This window comes from Ptychodera flava, chromosome 11 (genome assembly GCF_041260155.1).
Source record: "Ptychodera flava strain L36383 chromosome 11, AS_Pfla_20210202, whole genome shotgun sequence".
In the NCBI taxonomy this organism is placed as follows: domain Eukaryota; kingdom Metazoa; phylum Hemichordata; class Enteropneusta; family Ptychoderidae; genus Ptychodera; species Ptychodera flava.
Genome location: NC_091938.1, coordinates 29,751,102 through 29,768,022, shown reverse-complemented (window position 1 = coordinate 29,768,022; position 16,921 = coordinate 29,751,102). Strand labels below are relative to the sequence as shown.

Here is a 16,921-nt window from a genome sequence, read left to right as displayed (position 1 = left end):
CAATATGAAATAGGAATGACAACGATTCTGTATGTTGTATCTGCGTTTGACACTTTTATACAGTTTGACTTTAGAATTTGCTCATGACTTTGTCATTTTCCTCTTTTGTACTTGTATTATCATGAATTGTAAAAATATTTGCATTGAGTAGACCGAATTATACTTTTTCGCTGAAATGTGACATAGAAACGTCATATATGACATATTGATAATATAGTAGTTATCGGTATTGAGTACACAATATACTAAGGAAATCAGTAAGTGCACAAGGAATTTGTCAGGTGCATTTAGTAAAAAACTCGACGCTTAAAGAGAAAAATTATTTCTTTTACTTAATGAAGACCTGAGACATGAAATGATTGTATTATTTCTTAAGACATGCACAGGGGAAACTTCCATCTTACAACCAGTTGCTCTCAAACTGCAAAGCTTTCACAAGGTAGACGGCTTTATATACAAAGATAATTATTGTCGAACCCTAGGCAAGTCATTGAGTGGAATATTACCTGGTCTACAGTATACATTTTCAGATGTGGAAAGCAATCCCACTGTTCCCTGATAGCCTTAGCAGATCATAGGCATCTAGGTGCGCTGCTAATATGTTCCATCTACAGCAGAAATGTCGCAAACTGTACCCTGAACTATTTCTCCCAATGCAGGGTTTACAAACGGCAATGGATTGTTTCAATTATTGTATAACTCCTGACAACACAAATTAAGTGGTTTAAAATTGTTTATGGGCGAGTTTATATCGTTATTGCTAACCTGTACGTCACAAATTTCTTTTTGACAAACCCTTGGATATGTCAACACTTACACTGCTACTCGATATAAATTTGCAGCACATTGTATGAATAGGTGTTGACAGTAATGTGATAGTTAGAACACATGACAATAACTCATTATCGGTTGCAAATCGGTTGATTGTTATCTTTCTCAAGGGCAGTTATGTACAAATGATTTAGGGGTCTAGATTTATTTTGATGTTTATTGCCCTTGGTTGATGGAAACATTATAAAGTATGGAAACTCAAATTTCGACGTTTTGTCTTTCCATTGTTCAGAACTAAATTGTTTAATCCGAAATAACACACAATTGCTAGCCGACAGAGTGGTGCAGCCCAATTCGTGTGTGTGTTTCCCCCTTTCCTCCTACAGTATAGCATGCTCAGACATCGCTGTAATTACGGCCGGAAAAGGGCGGTGGCATCAAAGCATATGAGCTGATAGACTCAGGCGGCTATCTGAACAGAGTCTGTCAACGTAACTATCAATAATTTAACATCATTTGTCGACTATTGTGTCATTTATTACGGTACAATTAGATCGAATGCTGGTTATGTGAGAAGAATACTTATCTTTTATTGAAAATGTAATGATATATTGTGAATGTAACAAGCACAATAATAATTGTAAGTACAAAATTCAATCATCTAAAGAATTTTGGCCGTTCTACAATGAAACATGTTTTATGAAATTAAATCATATCTTGTTGACGTTGTTGATACTGAAAATCTGCTTCCGAGCAGAATTTACATCAGATGTTACCAAAGACAAAATGATTCTTTTCTGGATGGTACTTCTGCAGACTTAAATTACTAAATTTCTTGGTTGTCACAAGCATGCCGGAAAATGCCAAGAGAGTTTGACCGGTTAAGAAGGGCTTGACTACGCAGTTTCTGCGTAGTGAAGCTTCATTACGTATTTATGGTGACCCCTGGCCAGCTGTCAATAACTTTGGGGGCTTTTGTCTTTTGGCCTGCTTTGCATATGCGTCGTTGGACACGACCTGCCAATCACCCAGGTAGTCAATTAAACTATTAATTGACTGTTTACCGACCCAATTAACACTATCCAGCAGTATCAGTCATATTTTAATCGCGTGGCCCGGGTGGGCACAACGTAGGAACGCGTGTATTTCTATGTGTACGTTTCACTTGTGGTGTTGTTTGTACCATCGTGTGTTTGAAGTCCTTGTTTCACCTACAGCATTACCTTCAAGGTGACAGGCTTACTATTAATGTTCAGTATCATTACACCGAGTTCTGCCCACGGTGAAAACCACCTGTTTTGCCTACTAATTACTGCCCGTCGCTGCCCGTCCTGAATGTAGCCTATCTATAGCTACAGTAATCACATAAATCATTTATCAGTTTTGATATATACTCCTAAATTGTAAGTTTGATAAAAATCGAGACCACATTCAAGGGCTATGCAGACTGTCCATGTACGCACACACAGTGACAAGAAGGCGGCAAACACCTACTCACCAAGCACATCGAATCGGCGAAAAGAAGCATAAAAAAGCTAGGCTCATCGCCAAAACAAACGCGCCAAGCGCTAACAAAAACCCATACCAAGCGGCCCTTTTCAGGGCCACCAAATACTCCAAAAAGGGAACTACCAAACAATACGATAAATGACATAGAACACACAAACACTTAAAAGAAATAACAAAATCGTACACATAACAAACAACTGAAACACAACATTAAATACAAAATAAACAATCACAGTAACGTAACAGAAACATGGCCGTGGAAATAAATCAGCTATTTCCAAAGAAAAGCCGACACAACATGAAATTCAACAACAACCTATCATCGCTCAAACTATGAAACTCCAAAAAATAGTACTAGGCAAAAGCCTTAAAATTCATTCGGACACCAACAAAACCAAACAGAATAAAACCACCTCAGGATTTCAACAAATAAAGTCGTATAATGTGACTACGCTACATCGTGAGACACAAACAATCGCAACAACACCAATTCAAAGAAAAGTCAAATTGGACTCCACGAACAACAAAAAAACAAAAACTTGAAAGCTATCTGAAGCTTCTAAACTCGCACTTCTAGAGATACCCTTTCAAACAAGGAAACAAAACATGTCGCGTGCCAAAAGAATCGCGATAAACCAGCTTGCAAACATTGGACAAATTTTGGGAAAATACCCTTCGACAAGGGTCGGTTTTTTGTTATTGTCAACACAAACGATTACGTACTCGAATGCGAAAGGCAATTACGTAACACTCAGTATTATACACAACAAGCCAGAACAAACAGTAAACAAAGTAAACGAACTATTAATAAAATGTACGAGAACAAGTACATCAACAGGATACTTGTAAGTATCTTGATCCAATAAACATAAAATCCGTACCCCGCAGTGGTACTTATTGCCTAAAAATTCACAAACCTCCGCAAAAATCTAAAAGACACACCAGTCAAAACAAAATTTACCGAAGTAAGAAATATAGAACAAACAAACCGAACACCAAACGGACTCACAACGTGACCAAAATTAATATACTTGCCTTGCTAATCGGAAAGCAAGACCACTAAAATGCATTAAAATAAATTTTCACAAACACAAACTAAGGAAAGAATCTACACTGCGACTGATGAGAAACCACACTCGGGTTTCGAAACGCAAGCGTCAAAGGGCGACTCTATCAACTTTTGTAACAACATAGGTCCGGCTGCGTCTCGCCATAAGCTTTCCCCACACAAACAAAACATTACCGTACACACTAATCCAAACTTCTCTACAAATATCCAAAGCGAAACAAACATTTCATTGACACAAACAATCGGATAAGAATGTAGGAACACATTTTCGAAACGGATCAAACACAAACTCGACACAAAAACATTTAGGATAGTTAGGTGGGGAGCCTGTTTCACATTTTTTACATCTCGCTATACTGTCTATGATTCTAAAAATAAAGTCATCTGCCACTTTTTCTGTATACGCGGTTTGGCAAAACTCATCTCTTCAATCGAAAGTCGGGCGATTTCATGGTTCTTTGGGGCACTTAAGTGTACGTCGAGCTTAAAGGGCCTATGACATGATTTCCAAAGTTTTTATTTTTTCCCTTCAAAACTCAGCTAGGGGACCTGTCTATGGATTGCATATTGTGTCAGTTCTGAAAGACGTGCGAGAAGGGCGAAATTTGACTCCTTTTACATGCCTGGTGATCAGGGGGCCTCTTCCTACCCGAGCCAGGCAGCGGTATTAGCATATTGACCAACATGTACAATTGACGTCATTTGTGGCACGCCATTGTCACAAAAGTGTATTTAGCGGTTCTTGCATAAATTAGACCACAAATAAAGTCAGCTATATAAACAGTGCTCACAGACGCCCAGTAAACACTGTCAAGGAAGCCACACCGGCGGTCCAGCTGCATAATATCAAGTTGCTTCCAGCGAGGACAGTTTTGACCAGAATTCAGAAAGTGATTTCGAGGGGAATTAGCTTGAAGGCGCATAGGCAACCCCAGGCATCCGGGACGAGTTGTTCCAAATCAGAGTCAGATTCTGACACTGAAGAACAAAGCGTGAGCAGACAAAGCAATAAGAATGCTCGGGACAGAATTGAAAGTACGATGAGGCTACGTTTCATTTCTTTTCACGGTTGGATTTGTGTTATAAAAGTAGAGCAATCCCGCGCCTGAGTCTTTCGATTCAATGCATTGCATATTGTAGCTGCAGTACTAACAGTATACTCTCGGTGCACTGTGACAGTTTTCCCGACGACCTCAGTTTCGGACATTCAATCACATGCTGTTCGTCCGACTCACTTCGCTCCGTAATGATAGCGTTTTACAAGTTGTATGACCTCATATTAAGTCAAGTGATGCTGCTGTCCTGTTTTGGATAGTTTGTTTAGTAGAAGCTATTTTGGGCTATACAAATTTGGCGAAGTTAGCTAGACCATACGATAAAAGGTGCCGAAAGCAACATATGTCCGGTAGGTAAACGCCAAACACGTCGAAGTATGGTTATGTCGTCTACTAAACGTAACTAATTATCAGGAAATATTTACATTCAGTTTTTTTTAACACATCAAAAATGAAAATTGGGGTTTTGAAGTTTCAAACTATCAAAATTTTGCCGCTAATCACTTTCCAAAAGATGACGTCCGATCACTGCGATGCAGTCCGATTACTACGCACTCAACACGGGGTAAAAAAATTTGCAACTTGACCCCCTAAATACCACTTCTGTTGCGTTAACAGTTTGAGGATAAATACAAAAAGGTTCAAATGGTATGGTAATAAGAATTCGTAGTGCTCGTCATTTATGAAAACGGCTTTGGGCGAAATTCACATACCCTTTCCGAAAACTATCACTCTGAGTGTAGCTGTGTTGGACGTCGACCTTTGACAGAACTATCATTTCCTTGGAGCACGAGACAAATGGTGCAATCGACCCATGTTCCCGTGCATTTTCAGAGCAAATGAATCCTGAAAAAAGTGACGTGTTAGGCCTATTTTGTACATGTTTTGATGAAGAAAAACAAAGAAAGCTTGTCGCCGCATTGTCGGGTCGCCATTTTGAATCGCCGTCTTCACCGTTCACGATTGTGTAGAGACGGGAAGCTTCCTGCCGCACAAATGTTTCCCGATGAATGAGAATGAGACATCGACTGTCATCCTTCTTGTAATGTTTATTTCGTATATTTGGCACGAAAGCATAGTACACCTAATCACATAGCCTGACAAGTCATTTTAATTTCAGTCATTTTAATTTACTCGATCGGCGAGGCGATCGGCCGTACGCGACATGTGACCGTTGGTGATTTCCTGAAAGACCATGCTTACAATGTTCTCTCGTGCGTTGCGAGCTGGGTGTACGTTCTGAGCAAAGGAAGCCCTTGCCTCATACGGACATGAGATTGCGAAGGTGTGAAAGACTGTTTGCCCGTATTAAGATAAGTCGTCGGCTCAACTTCGAAAAGCCGAAAAAAGTCGAACGAATTGGGCTAGAGGTACACGCCCACCCGTAACTTTTACTTGCGTTTTATCTGGACAAGGGGGACGATACGCAATGCAAGACAGTGACGTAGGCTAACTTCAAGACCCAAACAGTGATTTTACGTTTGGTTGTATGGGGCATGTCATAGGCCCTTTAAGGAATGTAGTTACATTCGCGATGTTTTATTCGAAAATTATTTATTCCTTCAATGGCAAATGCACATAATTTATGCTGTTGGAAATACTGGCCGCTCATGAACAAGACAATAAACTCAATATATGTGCATCTTTACTTTTACTTTTATCTTTTACTTATATTGTCAAAGTACCACCGACACCCACAAAAACCAAATGGTTCAGTCCAGGTATTTGCAACTCTGCCATCCGACTGGTCAACAGGAAATCAACCATAGGTGTCTTTTGGCACGCGTATACGCCAGTCACCTAGGCGACGGTAATCTGCACCACTTATCACCATCGGGAAGGTACTCCTCCCCATATACCACTGGTGATCCACCCTCAAGGCACTGCGTCATTCGACCAAGCATTGTTATTGTAATTTCCTGCATAAAATTAACAGCGAGGTCAACCGGTCAAACTCTCTTGGCATTTTCTCTCATGTCTGTTTCGATCTATTTGTTCAATTTATGTTTTTTGAATATTTTTCATTGTAGAATTTTGCTAGAAAGTGACAATCAGACACAATCTCGAAAAATTTACAATCAAACTTCGAATTAACAGACGCTCTCCATAATACACGGATTGCATTCTAAAGTTCCGCAGATTTCCAATCCAGAAATAATCGTTACATATTATAGAAATAACGGGGCGACGCGCTGACCATTAACGTTTATTTGTGGGCAAGGGCGAGAGGAAAGCCAAAAATTAACGGGCGAGGCTTGCCGAGCACGTTAATTTGGCTTTCCTCGAGCCCGCGCCCACAAATAAACGTTAATGATCAGAGCGGAGTCTGTTATTTCCATAATATTATCAGCAACCCAAGTAAACCGTCAAAATTTCCGAAAATTTCAGGAGCGAACGACAACTGGGCCCCAGAAACTGAGCAATAACGCGACGTCTGTCACGCGCGCTGTTAAAAATTGGCAAATCCGAGAAGTTTTCAGAATAAAGTATCTCAACTTGACCTACAAGTGCTCCATTTTATTTTGTGATTGATTATTATTTACGTTTGAGCTGTAAAGTTACGAAACTTTGAGTTGTTAATCTTATTATTCATATTCAGAGCATGTAACAAACCATTACTGTGTATTTGTGGTCAGTCACCTGGTTCAGCTCGACCAATCAAAATGCGACGGGCAGGGCATGGTAATATAATTACAAAAAGAATTGCTGTGTCCGACAACAGCGATCGTTTCTAAGCCATTACAAGCACAACAAATCATACTCTTTTCAGCCTTGAAATAAGATGCATAATTTATTTTTCCAAAGCGTCTCGTGACCAAATGAAATGATTACTTGCGAATGCAACAGAAAATTCAATTCTCACTCGACAAAAGATGGAGAAAATCTCCATTACTTGGACGACGGGTCCAAAAAAGAATCTTAATAACGTAGTCATTATCCAGCTTAGCTGACAACAACATTTATGTACTCCTTACAAACCTTATAGTGTTTTACTGTAGTTTTACCATAAGTTTTGATTTACCATAAAGGTACAATTTCGTTATTTTGTCCCTTTCGAGTTCTCTGACCTTAAAGCACAATATCATATTTTGTCATGATATTTTTATACCAAAAGAGATGTGTTTCATAGAGACCTGGTAGTAAATATTGTCATCCTGCTAACTGTCCTAGTGAACCCTATAGTGAACTGCCCATTCTAGTCGAAAAATAAACACAAATCCGACATTCAGTTACCTCATTCGATGCTCAAGGCTCTCTTCTGTCCAGAAAACTCACTCGTGTCACGATAAAATGGAAACCTTTGAAGAAATATGCAACTTTTTGAAAAAAATTGGCGTTTCTGGTGTCAACCGTTGTAATAACGTAATTGACGTTTTCCACAGATAGAAGGAGGCGAATCTCCGTCTGATGCCGTTGATGGCGTTGCTCATGTACCAATCGTATTTTATCTCACACATCCATGACATCCCTCATGTAATAACGAGTTGACTTGAATGGGACATACAAGTTTGATTCTGATATGAGTCACAATACAGTAGAATTATGTGTTTTGAAATATTTTTAATATTCACAGAGAAAATTGGCTTTTGCAAAAGCACATGAGGAAAATATGAAGAATCTATACTGAAGGGCTCATTTCCATCATTACTTTAACTGCTGCCTGAAAGATATCAACTGTTCATTTGGGCCTAAGCGTGAACTTGTCTTGTGTCTATTAAGTGATGACTTTCCCTCAACAGCTGAGTGTTTGCTAATTATTGTCTATAGCCTGTGTACTTCTTTGTGTTGGCCTTGAACAAAGAATGAATAGAACATGGAGCATCTTCTTGTTAGTGGAGAAATCGGTTGAGATGCACTGCTGCATGCACTCTGTTAGCAAGAACACTTCCAAAAAGTCTTTTCCTAACATAACGACATATCAACACAACAATTTGGAATTGGTCCATGAAACTCTGTCCTTGTTTTTCCATTTGATAAGCAGAATGGGAATCCTCTCTCCCGACATTGTATTCAAACTAACATTACATGAAACACATTATCCACTCTGTGCTTCGTAATTACGGCAAACAAGCGCTAAAAACGTACCATGAAAGGCAGGTCTTTAGAATCTGAATTATTTAAGTACACCAATCTATGAGAATGCAAAAATCGGGGAAAGTTTAGTCACAAGCCCAGCAAGTACATGGAAATTGTTTATTCTTAGGGACTGGTCAGTTTCTAGGGCCGGGTGGGGGGGGGGCGGTGGATTTATTTTTTTGGCCGACAGTCAAAAGTGGCTGACCCCCCACATTCCAGCTTTCGAAAACATGGTGACCCCCCCGCGACAAAGTTAAACAAAAGTGGAATATAAATTGAATAATTCTATATATATATTATATATATATATATATATATATATATATATATATTTATCCCCTGCAAACGCTGTCAATGCTGGACAAGGCCCCACATCACTGGTAGTGATGCCGTGCCCGGCCAGCTACAACACCAGCAAAATTAAGGAATACCCAACTCATGTCTTTGTGGAGAAATGGGCCACCAAATGGGTGACCATTTAATGAAAACTGTAACTGTAAAATACATCAAACAGGCCACTAATTGATGACACGCAAGCATAATACAAAACGTGTGACCTTACAATAACTAACCTACTTACACTTGTGATAAAATTAAAGTTGCAAAGATGAGATACATCAATTAGGCCACAAAATTGGTGACCAATAAACTGACACACAAACAAATTTCCTTACAATGATTAACATGCTGCTAACTGTGAAATACATAAAGTGGGCCACAAAATGGGTGACCAATTAACAGTCTAACAAAGAATTCACCTACATAGGTAACTCATTTAATCTTGCCCCAATCTTGTGGGGCCCAAACACAATCCATATATGGTAAAATGTGGTGGAAAGGGGAGGAGGAGGGCGTTGTTAAAGATCAGATAAGGTCCAGCTGCCGAAATGGCAGTCTTGCCTGGAGGACGTCTCAGGCCAAAAGAGGATGGTACAAGCCCACACGATGACCTCTTGACCCCCGCCACAGGCGGCGCTGTATGAACGTTTGCAGGAGATAAAATTCCTTACTTTTGTAACTTCTTTTATCCCCTGCAAACGCTGTCAATGCTGGACAAGGCCCCACATCACTGGTAGTGATGCCGTGCCCCGGCCAGCTACAACACCAGCAAAATTAAGGAATACCCAACTCATGTCTTTGTGGGAGAAATGGGCCACCAAATGGGTGACCATTTAATGAGAAACTGTAACTGTAAAATACATCAAACAGGCCACTAATTGATGACACGCAAGCATAATACAAAACGTGTGACCTTACAATAACTAACCTACTTACACTTGTGATAAAATTAAAGTTGCAAAGATGAGATACATCATTAGGCCACAAATTGGTGACCAATAACTGACACACAAACAAATTTCCTTACAATGATTAACATGCTGCTAACTGTGAAATACATAAAGTGGGCCACAAAATGGGTGACCAATTAACAGTCTAACAAAGAATTCACCTACATAGGTAACTCATTTAATCTTGCCCCAATCTTGTGGGGCCCAAACACGCCACAAGACACACCTTGTGTCGGCCCCACAAGAAGAAAGTCCACGTCACTGCAGCCCCTGCGAACAGTGACTTGTCTTGATTGCTACGTTGACCCGTGCCGTGTTGAGAAAATGGCAAATGAACTGTGACTCATGCATGTTTCACAGATGTATGCAAAATTTATACTGGCACAGCACCAGTGTCTAACTAGCAATAGCTTAGCCATCCTACTTATATACTGTGCTTGGCTACGCTACTACCCTCTGTTTTATTGCAGCAATAGAGGTAAACCCGTAACAATTGTAAAGTCTGTAAACTACGTTTTGTACTTTATCTACAAACGAGTCTTGTTGACCCCCCTCTTTGTCCTACTACCTTGGGAAACAAGGAACAAAACTCGAATTGAGTAACTGTATTTCCTACTGTGGCTAAACACAAACCAAAGAGAGACTTGCTCTAAAAAACAGAGATTAAAAAACCCTTTTGGAGGGAAAATTCTCTCTGAAAAAGCCTAGTCAATCATATGGAATCACAATGCGTGGAATGCAAAGATAGCAAAAAACATTGTTAGCAATGTGAAATGGAATCTGCTAGTCTGGAGGAAGCGCATAGTGTGAACCTAAAAACTTCCTGAACTTTATAAACCTATTTCTAACCAGCTTCCTCCCCACCCTACAAAGCATACTTGCTCCTTATATGTTGACACTTGAACATTTTGCGGGACATCAGATAATAAGCCAGAATGGCACAACTTACTGCAGCCCCTGCGAACAGTTACTATGCTAAACTTGGCCTTAAACTGATGACCTATATATATACTTGTTTCACAACTTAACTGATTGTACCCAACGACCATTTAGGCAAATAGACTTCATACGTCCAGAACCTCTAGATGATTGCTGGAGAGCCTGTTTTTAAAGTAGCAGTAATGCACTCATATTGATAAAGGAAGGTTAACAAATTGTCACACTGGCAAACCAGAAAACACAGCTGATTTCCCGTTAAATTGACTCTACTTGAAAGGGGAAGCTGGCTTACAACATTTGACTCTGTACCACGCACGGCGCACAGTTGCTGTACTAAAACTGGGTCTTCAACTGGCAAGTAGATTCCAAACATCTGAAACCTCTGATTGGTTATTGGAAGGCTTGCCTTTGTAAATATATGTGCAAGACATAGCAAGATAGATGAGCCATTACTATAACTTTGAAGTCTTATGAACAATAATACAGCTTCATATTGATCTAGAGAGGATAAACTTATATATCCTAAAGAATAACTGAAAACACTAAAATATGTCCATTTTGTAAAGTTGATGTTGTTGATTGTTGCCTTGTAGCCCTAGTGTCTGATGCAGGATTTGAATATGCTGAGCGGCAATGATGTTAGCTGCCGCCTTCTTTTTGTACAGTTTTTTTTTTTTTCTATGAGCCATGCCTGTTGGTGAAAACAAAGGGAGAACTAGGCAGAAAAAGAATTCGACAGTCTCAGTAATGTGGTTGCATTATACCTATTACATAGCTAATAGGTTGAGTGGCAGACAGAATCAAACATGGGAAAACCATTAAAGGAGCCCGGGCAGTAACATGCTGACACTACCTCCCACATATGACAAGCGATAAAATGACACTGCTGCTGACCCAGCCGATCCACAATGTGGGGGAAAAACACAGCTGGGAAACAAATTCCACAAAGGGAAGACGCTGTACCCACAGCAACACCCTACATATTGGACCAGCACAGCCAAATCCAACCATGAGGGAAATTCCACAAGGGAAAAATGCAAAGCTGAACATACAGCAACACCCAACATAGTGGACCAGCACAGCCGAATCCAACCATGAGGGGAAAACCCAGCTGAAAAACACACTAAATTCCAGAAAGGGAAAAAGTGAAAATGCTGTTAACACAGCAACACCCCGCATTGAGAACCTGTAATGGGCTGTGAGCCCAGCAAAATCCAGCTTAATGGGAAGCAATAAGCAAGGCTGCCAAACATAATTCGCATGACTCAGTCTGACGCCACTTTGTTGCAGCAAAAGTTCGACCACAGCAATGAAATGCACAGCAAGCAAACTTTATGAAGTACAATCTTGACAAATGTGAACTGGCTGATCTTGAACACATAACTAGTAATGGTAATGAAAAAGCACACTAGTTGTAACCCAATGTTGGGCGACAAGTCTCTCGCGGACATGAAGTTCACCGCGAATTTATGATATCTCTACTACTATTGCTCTCATAAATTTGAACTGACAGAAATTACTTCGCGTAGAATCCCTCAGACTGACAGCATATGAATGCTTCAAAAGAAGTGCAAACGTCATTTGCCTTAACAAACTGTTTTTGCCTGTAGGTGAAAACAGGTATTATATACTTACTTTAGCCCCATTTGTGGATAAGGTAATTGTTACCTACATGGAGTGATGTCAGCGTGACTCTACATCTGCCTTTTGATTAAAAGGACCGTGTTATGGATAGTGTTCTGCAGATATGCCTGTTGTTGATGCTGTGGTATCTCAAGTAGGCTGTTTTGACTGTGAGGATCTCAAGCTGAGTTGAAGCCCTTGCCACTGTTGTAGAAGCTGATGACAATGATGCTGTTAACTGCCTGCTGCTGAAGACAACTACCATTGGCAGGAACCATACCTGTAACTGCTCTTTTACTTGAGGCACTGGAGCTAGCTGCCTGCTTCTGTGCTACCTTTTTGCTTCGAGCCATGGCTATGGGCAAGGAAAAGAAAACTAGGCAGCAAAAGGAAATTACCTGACTTCCACTGAATAGTTTACAATAAACCAAACCGTTCCAAACTTACGACAGCTGGTCACATGCTAAACTACTGCAAATCTAAGACAGAAAACTGAAATTGCAACGCTCCCTCAATTGGACATGTGCACGACTACAGGTGATGAGGAAAAGAAAAGCTCTGGTTGAGTGGTAGCAAGATCCAAGGCATGGAGAATCCACTCAGGGACGCTGCCCTGAAAATACATCCACCCCTTCCGCAGCCAAAATGTCATAGTTGCATGCCCAGCCGGTCCCAACAATGAAGGGGCCCTACAACTGAGGGAAAAAACAAGCTGAATAACACAGCTGAACCCAACAATGTGGGAAAAAAACAACAGCGCTACGAGAGCAGCTGACATTCCACCAAAGTGGAAAATGAACAAGCTGTAAAAACAGCAACAACCGACATTGGGGACCTGTAATGGGCTGTAAGCACTGCAACAACTTGAACAAGCCGCGTGGGGAGAAGTATGTAGCAAGATTCACACATAATGATTCCCATGTCCTGGTTCGATGCCACTCTGTCGACACTTCGACCACAGCTAAAACTTAAAAAAAAATTAAAATGATGCCAATGCTCGACAAGCGCGAAGTAAAGCACAACGTTACGTACACTCGTACACTCCGATAATCCCGGCGCATACACGGCGCGTTAGTACCCCGTCACTGTAGAATACTTGTAGCGATGACCGCCATAACCCGACATGTGACCAGAAAACACAAAGGGATTTCCCGCCAAAGCCTCCCTCAAGTTGTTGTACAGGGCGTCTGCACGTGCATTGAAGTCCCGGATGTTTTCTGTACACGGCCCCGGGCACGATGCATAACTTAGCTTACAACTAATGAAAAAACCGAACGTTGAAATGCCGATGGAAATTCTGCATGAAGAAATAACCCTATGAGCAATAGCCTCTTGTGAATCATGCACACTGCAGAGATCGTTTGTACCGATGCCGAAAATACAAAATCTGGCGAAACGTCTCTCACGTACGATGTCCTCCGAGAAAGTAACCTCCGCTGGTACCCCTCACAAACACGCTTCGAACAAACAGAAAAAATGAGTGAGTTACGGCGCGTGTATTTTCCTAGACGCGTATGAAAGAATGCCCCAAAGGTACTACACGGATAGGGGCATGGTTTCTTGTGAAGAAAGGAATGTTATAAATACCGTTACCGTTGTTAAAGATCAGATAAGGTCCAGCTGCCGAAATGGCAGTCTTGCCTGGAGGACGTCTCAGGCCAAAAGAGGATGGTACAAGCCCACACGATGACCTCTTGACCCCCGCCACAGGCGGCGCTGTATGAACGTTTGCAGGAGATAAAATTCCTTACTTTTGTAACTTCTTATATAATTCAAACATTCAGTCATTCTGTGTTTTAATGAAATTGTTGTCATGTCAGTTGTAAGATAGGAACTTAAGAGTGTCAATTCTAAAGTTTGAATACAGTATTTGTATGAGCTGTGAATCTACTCCACCCATTTTATGCATAAAGCAGATGTCCAGAACTGTTGTGAGAAAAATATGATTGTGAAATATTAGTGCATGTTGCTTTCTAATACTGAATTCTCATAGAGGAAACAGAAAAGTATCAGGAACTTGTCATGCTTTTCATATGAACTGCAGATTTCATAATGATCAGTACACTTTGCAAAACAGACTTTCAATTTACAGACATCAAGATATATCTGACATAATATCTCTGATATATTAATTTACTGCGCCCGAAGGGCGCGCCGAAAAATATTAAACATCGAGATATCTCTAATATATATACATATCTGATATATGAAAGTCATGCAGCTGAAGGGTATGCTGAAAAATATTGTTTGACATTTTAAAGAAATGCGCCCGAAGAGCGCAGCGAAAAATTTTAAACATACAAGTATGTTATGTATATATATATATATATATATATATATATATATATATATATATATATATATATATATATATATATATATATATATATATACAATAAATATGAGAACATATCAAGTATGTTTGGTACCAAACATACTTGATGTGTTCTCATATTTATTGTAATATTGCTCTGCATCCCTGCATCGAGCACTTTACCCCTCTGAGAAGATAAACAAGTTTTGGTGTATATATATATATATATATATATATATATATATATATATATATATATATATATATATATATATATATATATATATATATATATATATATATATATATATGTGTGTGTGTCTGATATATTAAGTTTGTACTAGGGCGGGGCTCTGAAAAATGTATTATTATTATTATTATTAAAGTTATGCGCCCGAAGGGCGCGCCGAAAATGCAACTGAATGATGAATTTGTGGCTAGCACATTGCGTTTTTCGCACGTATGAGCCATGTCGAAATTAAAAAGCACACTGATCCCCCTATTAGGCATTTCAAAAACATGATGACCCCCCTACCACCAAATCAAAAACAGGGTGAAACCCCCCCCCCCCCATGAATCCACCGCCCCCAGGCCGAAGAAACTGCAAAGAATGATATGGCCTAAAGTACTTGTAAAACTAGTCTGTAAATTGGTATACATAATGAATAATGAATTATGGGATATCTCCGATAATTCGTAAGGATTAGGCATATGCAAATTAACATGATAGATAAAACACCGATTGACAGCCAGGAGTTGGAAGCTGTGGATTGAGATGCAAATGGTGACAATGATGATGGATTTTCCAGCAATACCAGTGAACGTTTAGACGATGATGGTGATGATGATGGTTCTAAGCGACAATGAGTGCATGAGTGAGAGTGACACCATTAATGACAACTGGAGAGTGATACTAAAATGACTATGACATTAAAGATATGTTACAAGTAACACGGTCAGGTAGAGTTTGCACAACATGGAAAGCACAATTACGGTGTTGGACAAAAAGTTTGATCTCGTACAGAAAAAATAGTATGCTTTATCATAATATTTTGCTATCTGTTAGTCAATCTCACTGGTAAATAGCATCGACGTGTATCAATGTATATCGTGGTGCAAAACGTATCACCACACAGTAGCGGGGAGGGTCAAGTTTTAGAATACGGACAGAGAGGACGATAAAGGGAGGGTCATATTTTACAGATTATATTTGACATGAATTTTCCCCGGCCCATTTCCTGCCATTACTGAACGCTTCCTTATGTCAATTATTGACACATAACAGCAATTAATGTATAGACTCTTAAAAACCCAAAAACAGAACGAAAGCACAGCAACACTTCATGGATTGTGCCGATCTGTGCTCAACAAGCGTGTGTGTGCCAATGTCAATCTCGTGTCGCGCGGTGCCGCCATGGCGAGTCAACTTCATAAAGGAATTTTGAAGAGCATAACAAAGTTTTCAATAAAAATGAAAATAAAAATTAAATCTGCGTCTTTCTACCGGAGTAAATCTTCTTTGTTAGGATACAGAACACAATTTATTTAAAAAATCACTCATCGCGAATAGAATTAGAGGATCATCATTGCTTACTCACTTCTGTCGGAATAGTTTAACAACTTGGAAGCGATAAAAATATGGCTATATGTAGCATGATTTTCCAACTTTTGGCGAGTATTATTCTCTAATTCTACCTGATACAGGTAAATTGTTTATGAATGAAATGAGTGAAAATAGGTTCCATGCCGTTTGAATGATTCTTACGCGTGCCCTTGGACTAGAAGCATGCTAACGCAGTCACCCTCACCTTCTGAAGTGCTGCGAACTTTGACTAAATTTACGTAACACTTGTTCTGTGACCACGTTGTGAACCACTTGAAACTGGTTCGGAAAAATACATTATTGTAGAACGACTACTCTTTCTGTCAACTCTCTTGCACCTTACTCTTCTCTCATTGCTGAAAAGATCACTCGTACGTTTTCGACTGGCGCTCATCATGCTCTAACAACCCGCCATATAGCTGCAGACTACACTTAACGTATGGTCACGTGACCGGCACTTTTTAGGGAAATAGCTTTCGGGGAAAATAGAGTGCGTTTCACCTAGGTACTGTAACTCGGCGTATGAGACGGACACAATCCACGTACAAAACACACGATTAGCTTGGGTATCACTTACACATTTAAAGCCACCGACTCGTCGATTAATTACAGTATACCAGCACGGGCAGCCGCCATCTGGACTGAGAGATAAACAGTTGACTAGACTTGATC

The 16,921-nt window shown here is 39.9% G+C and overlaps 1 long non-coding RNA gene across 1 annotated transcript; it reads right to left on the bottom strand.

Moving 5' to 3' along the window:
- Positions 1-12,344: 12,344 nt before the first annotated feature.
- Positions 12,345-14,095, bottom strand: LOC139144042 (uncharacterized). Its single transcript, XR_011554721.1, has 2 exons — positions 13,926-14,095; positions 12,345-12,687 (listed from the first exon to the last, which is right to left on the bottom strand). It is a non-coding gene; the product is annotated as an uncharacterized lncRNA (long non-coding RNA).
- Between the last annotated feature and the right edge of the window lie 2,826 nt (positions 14,096-16,921).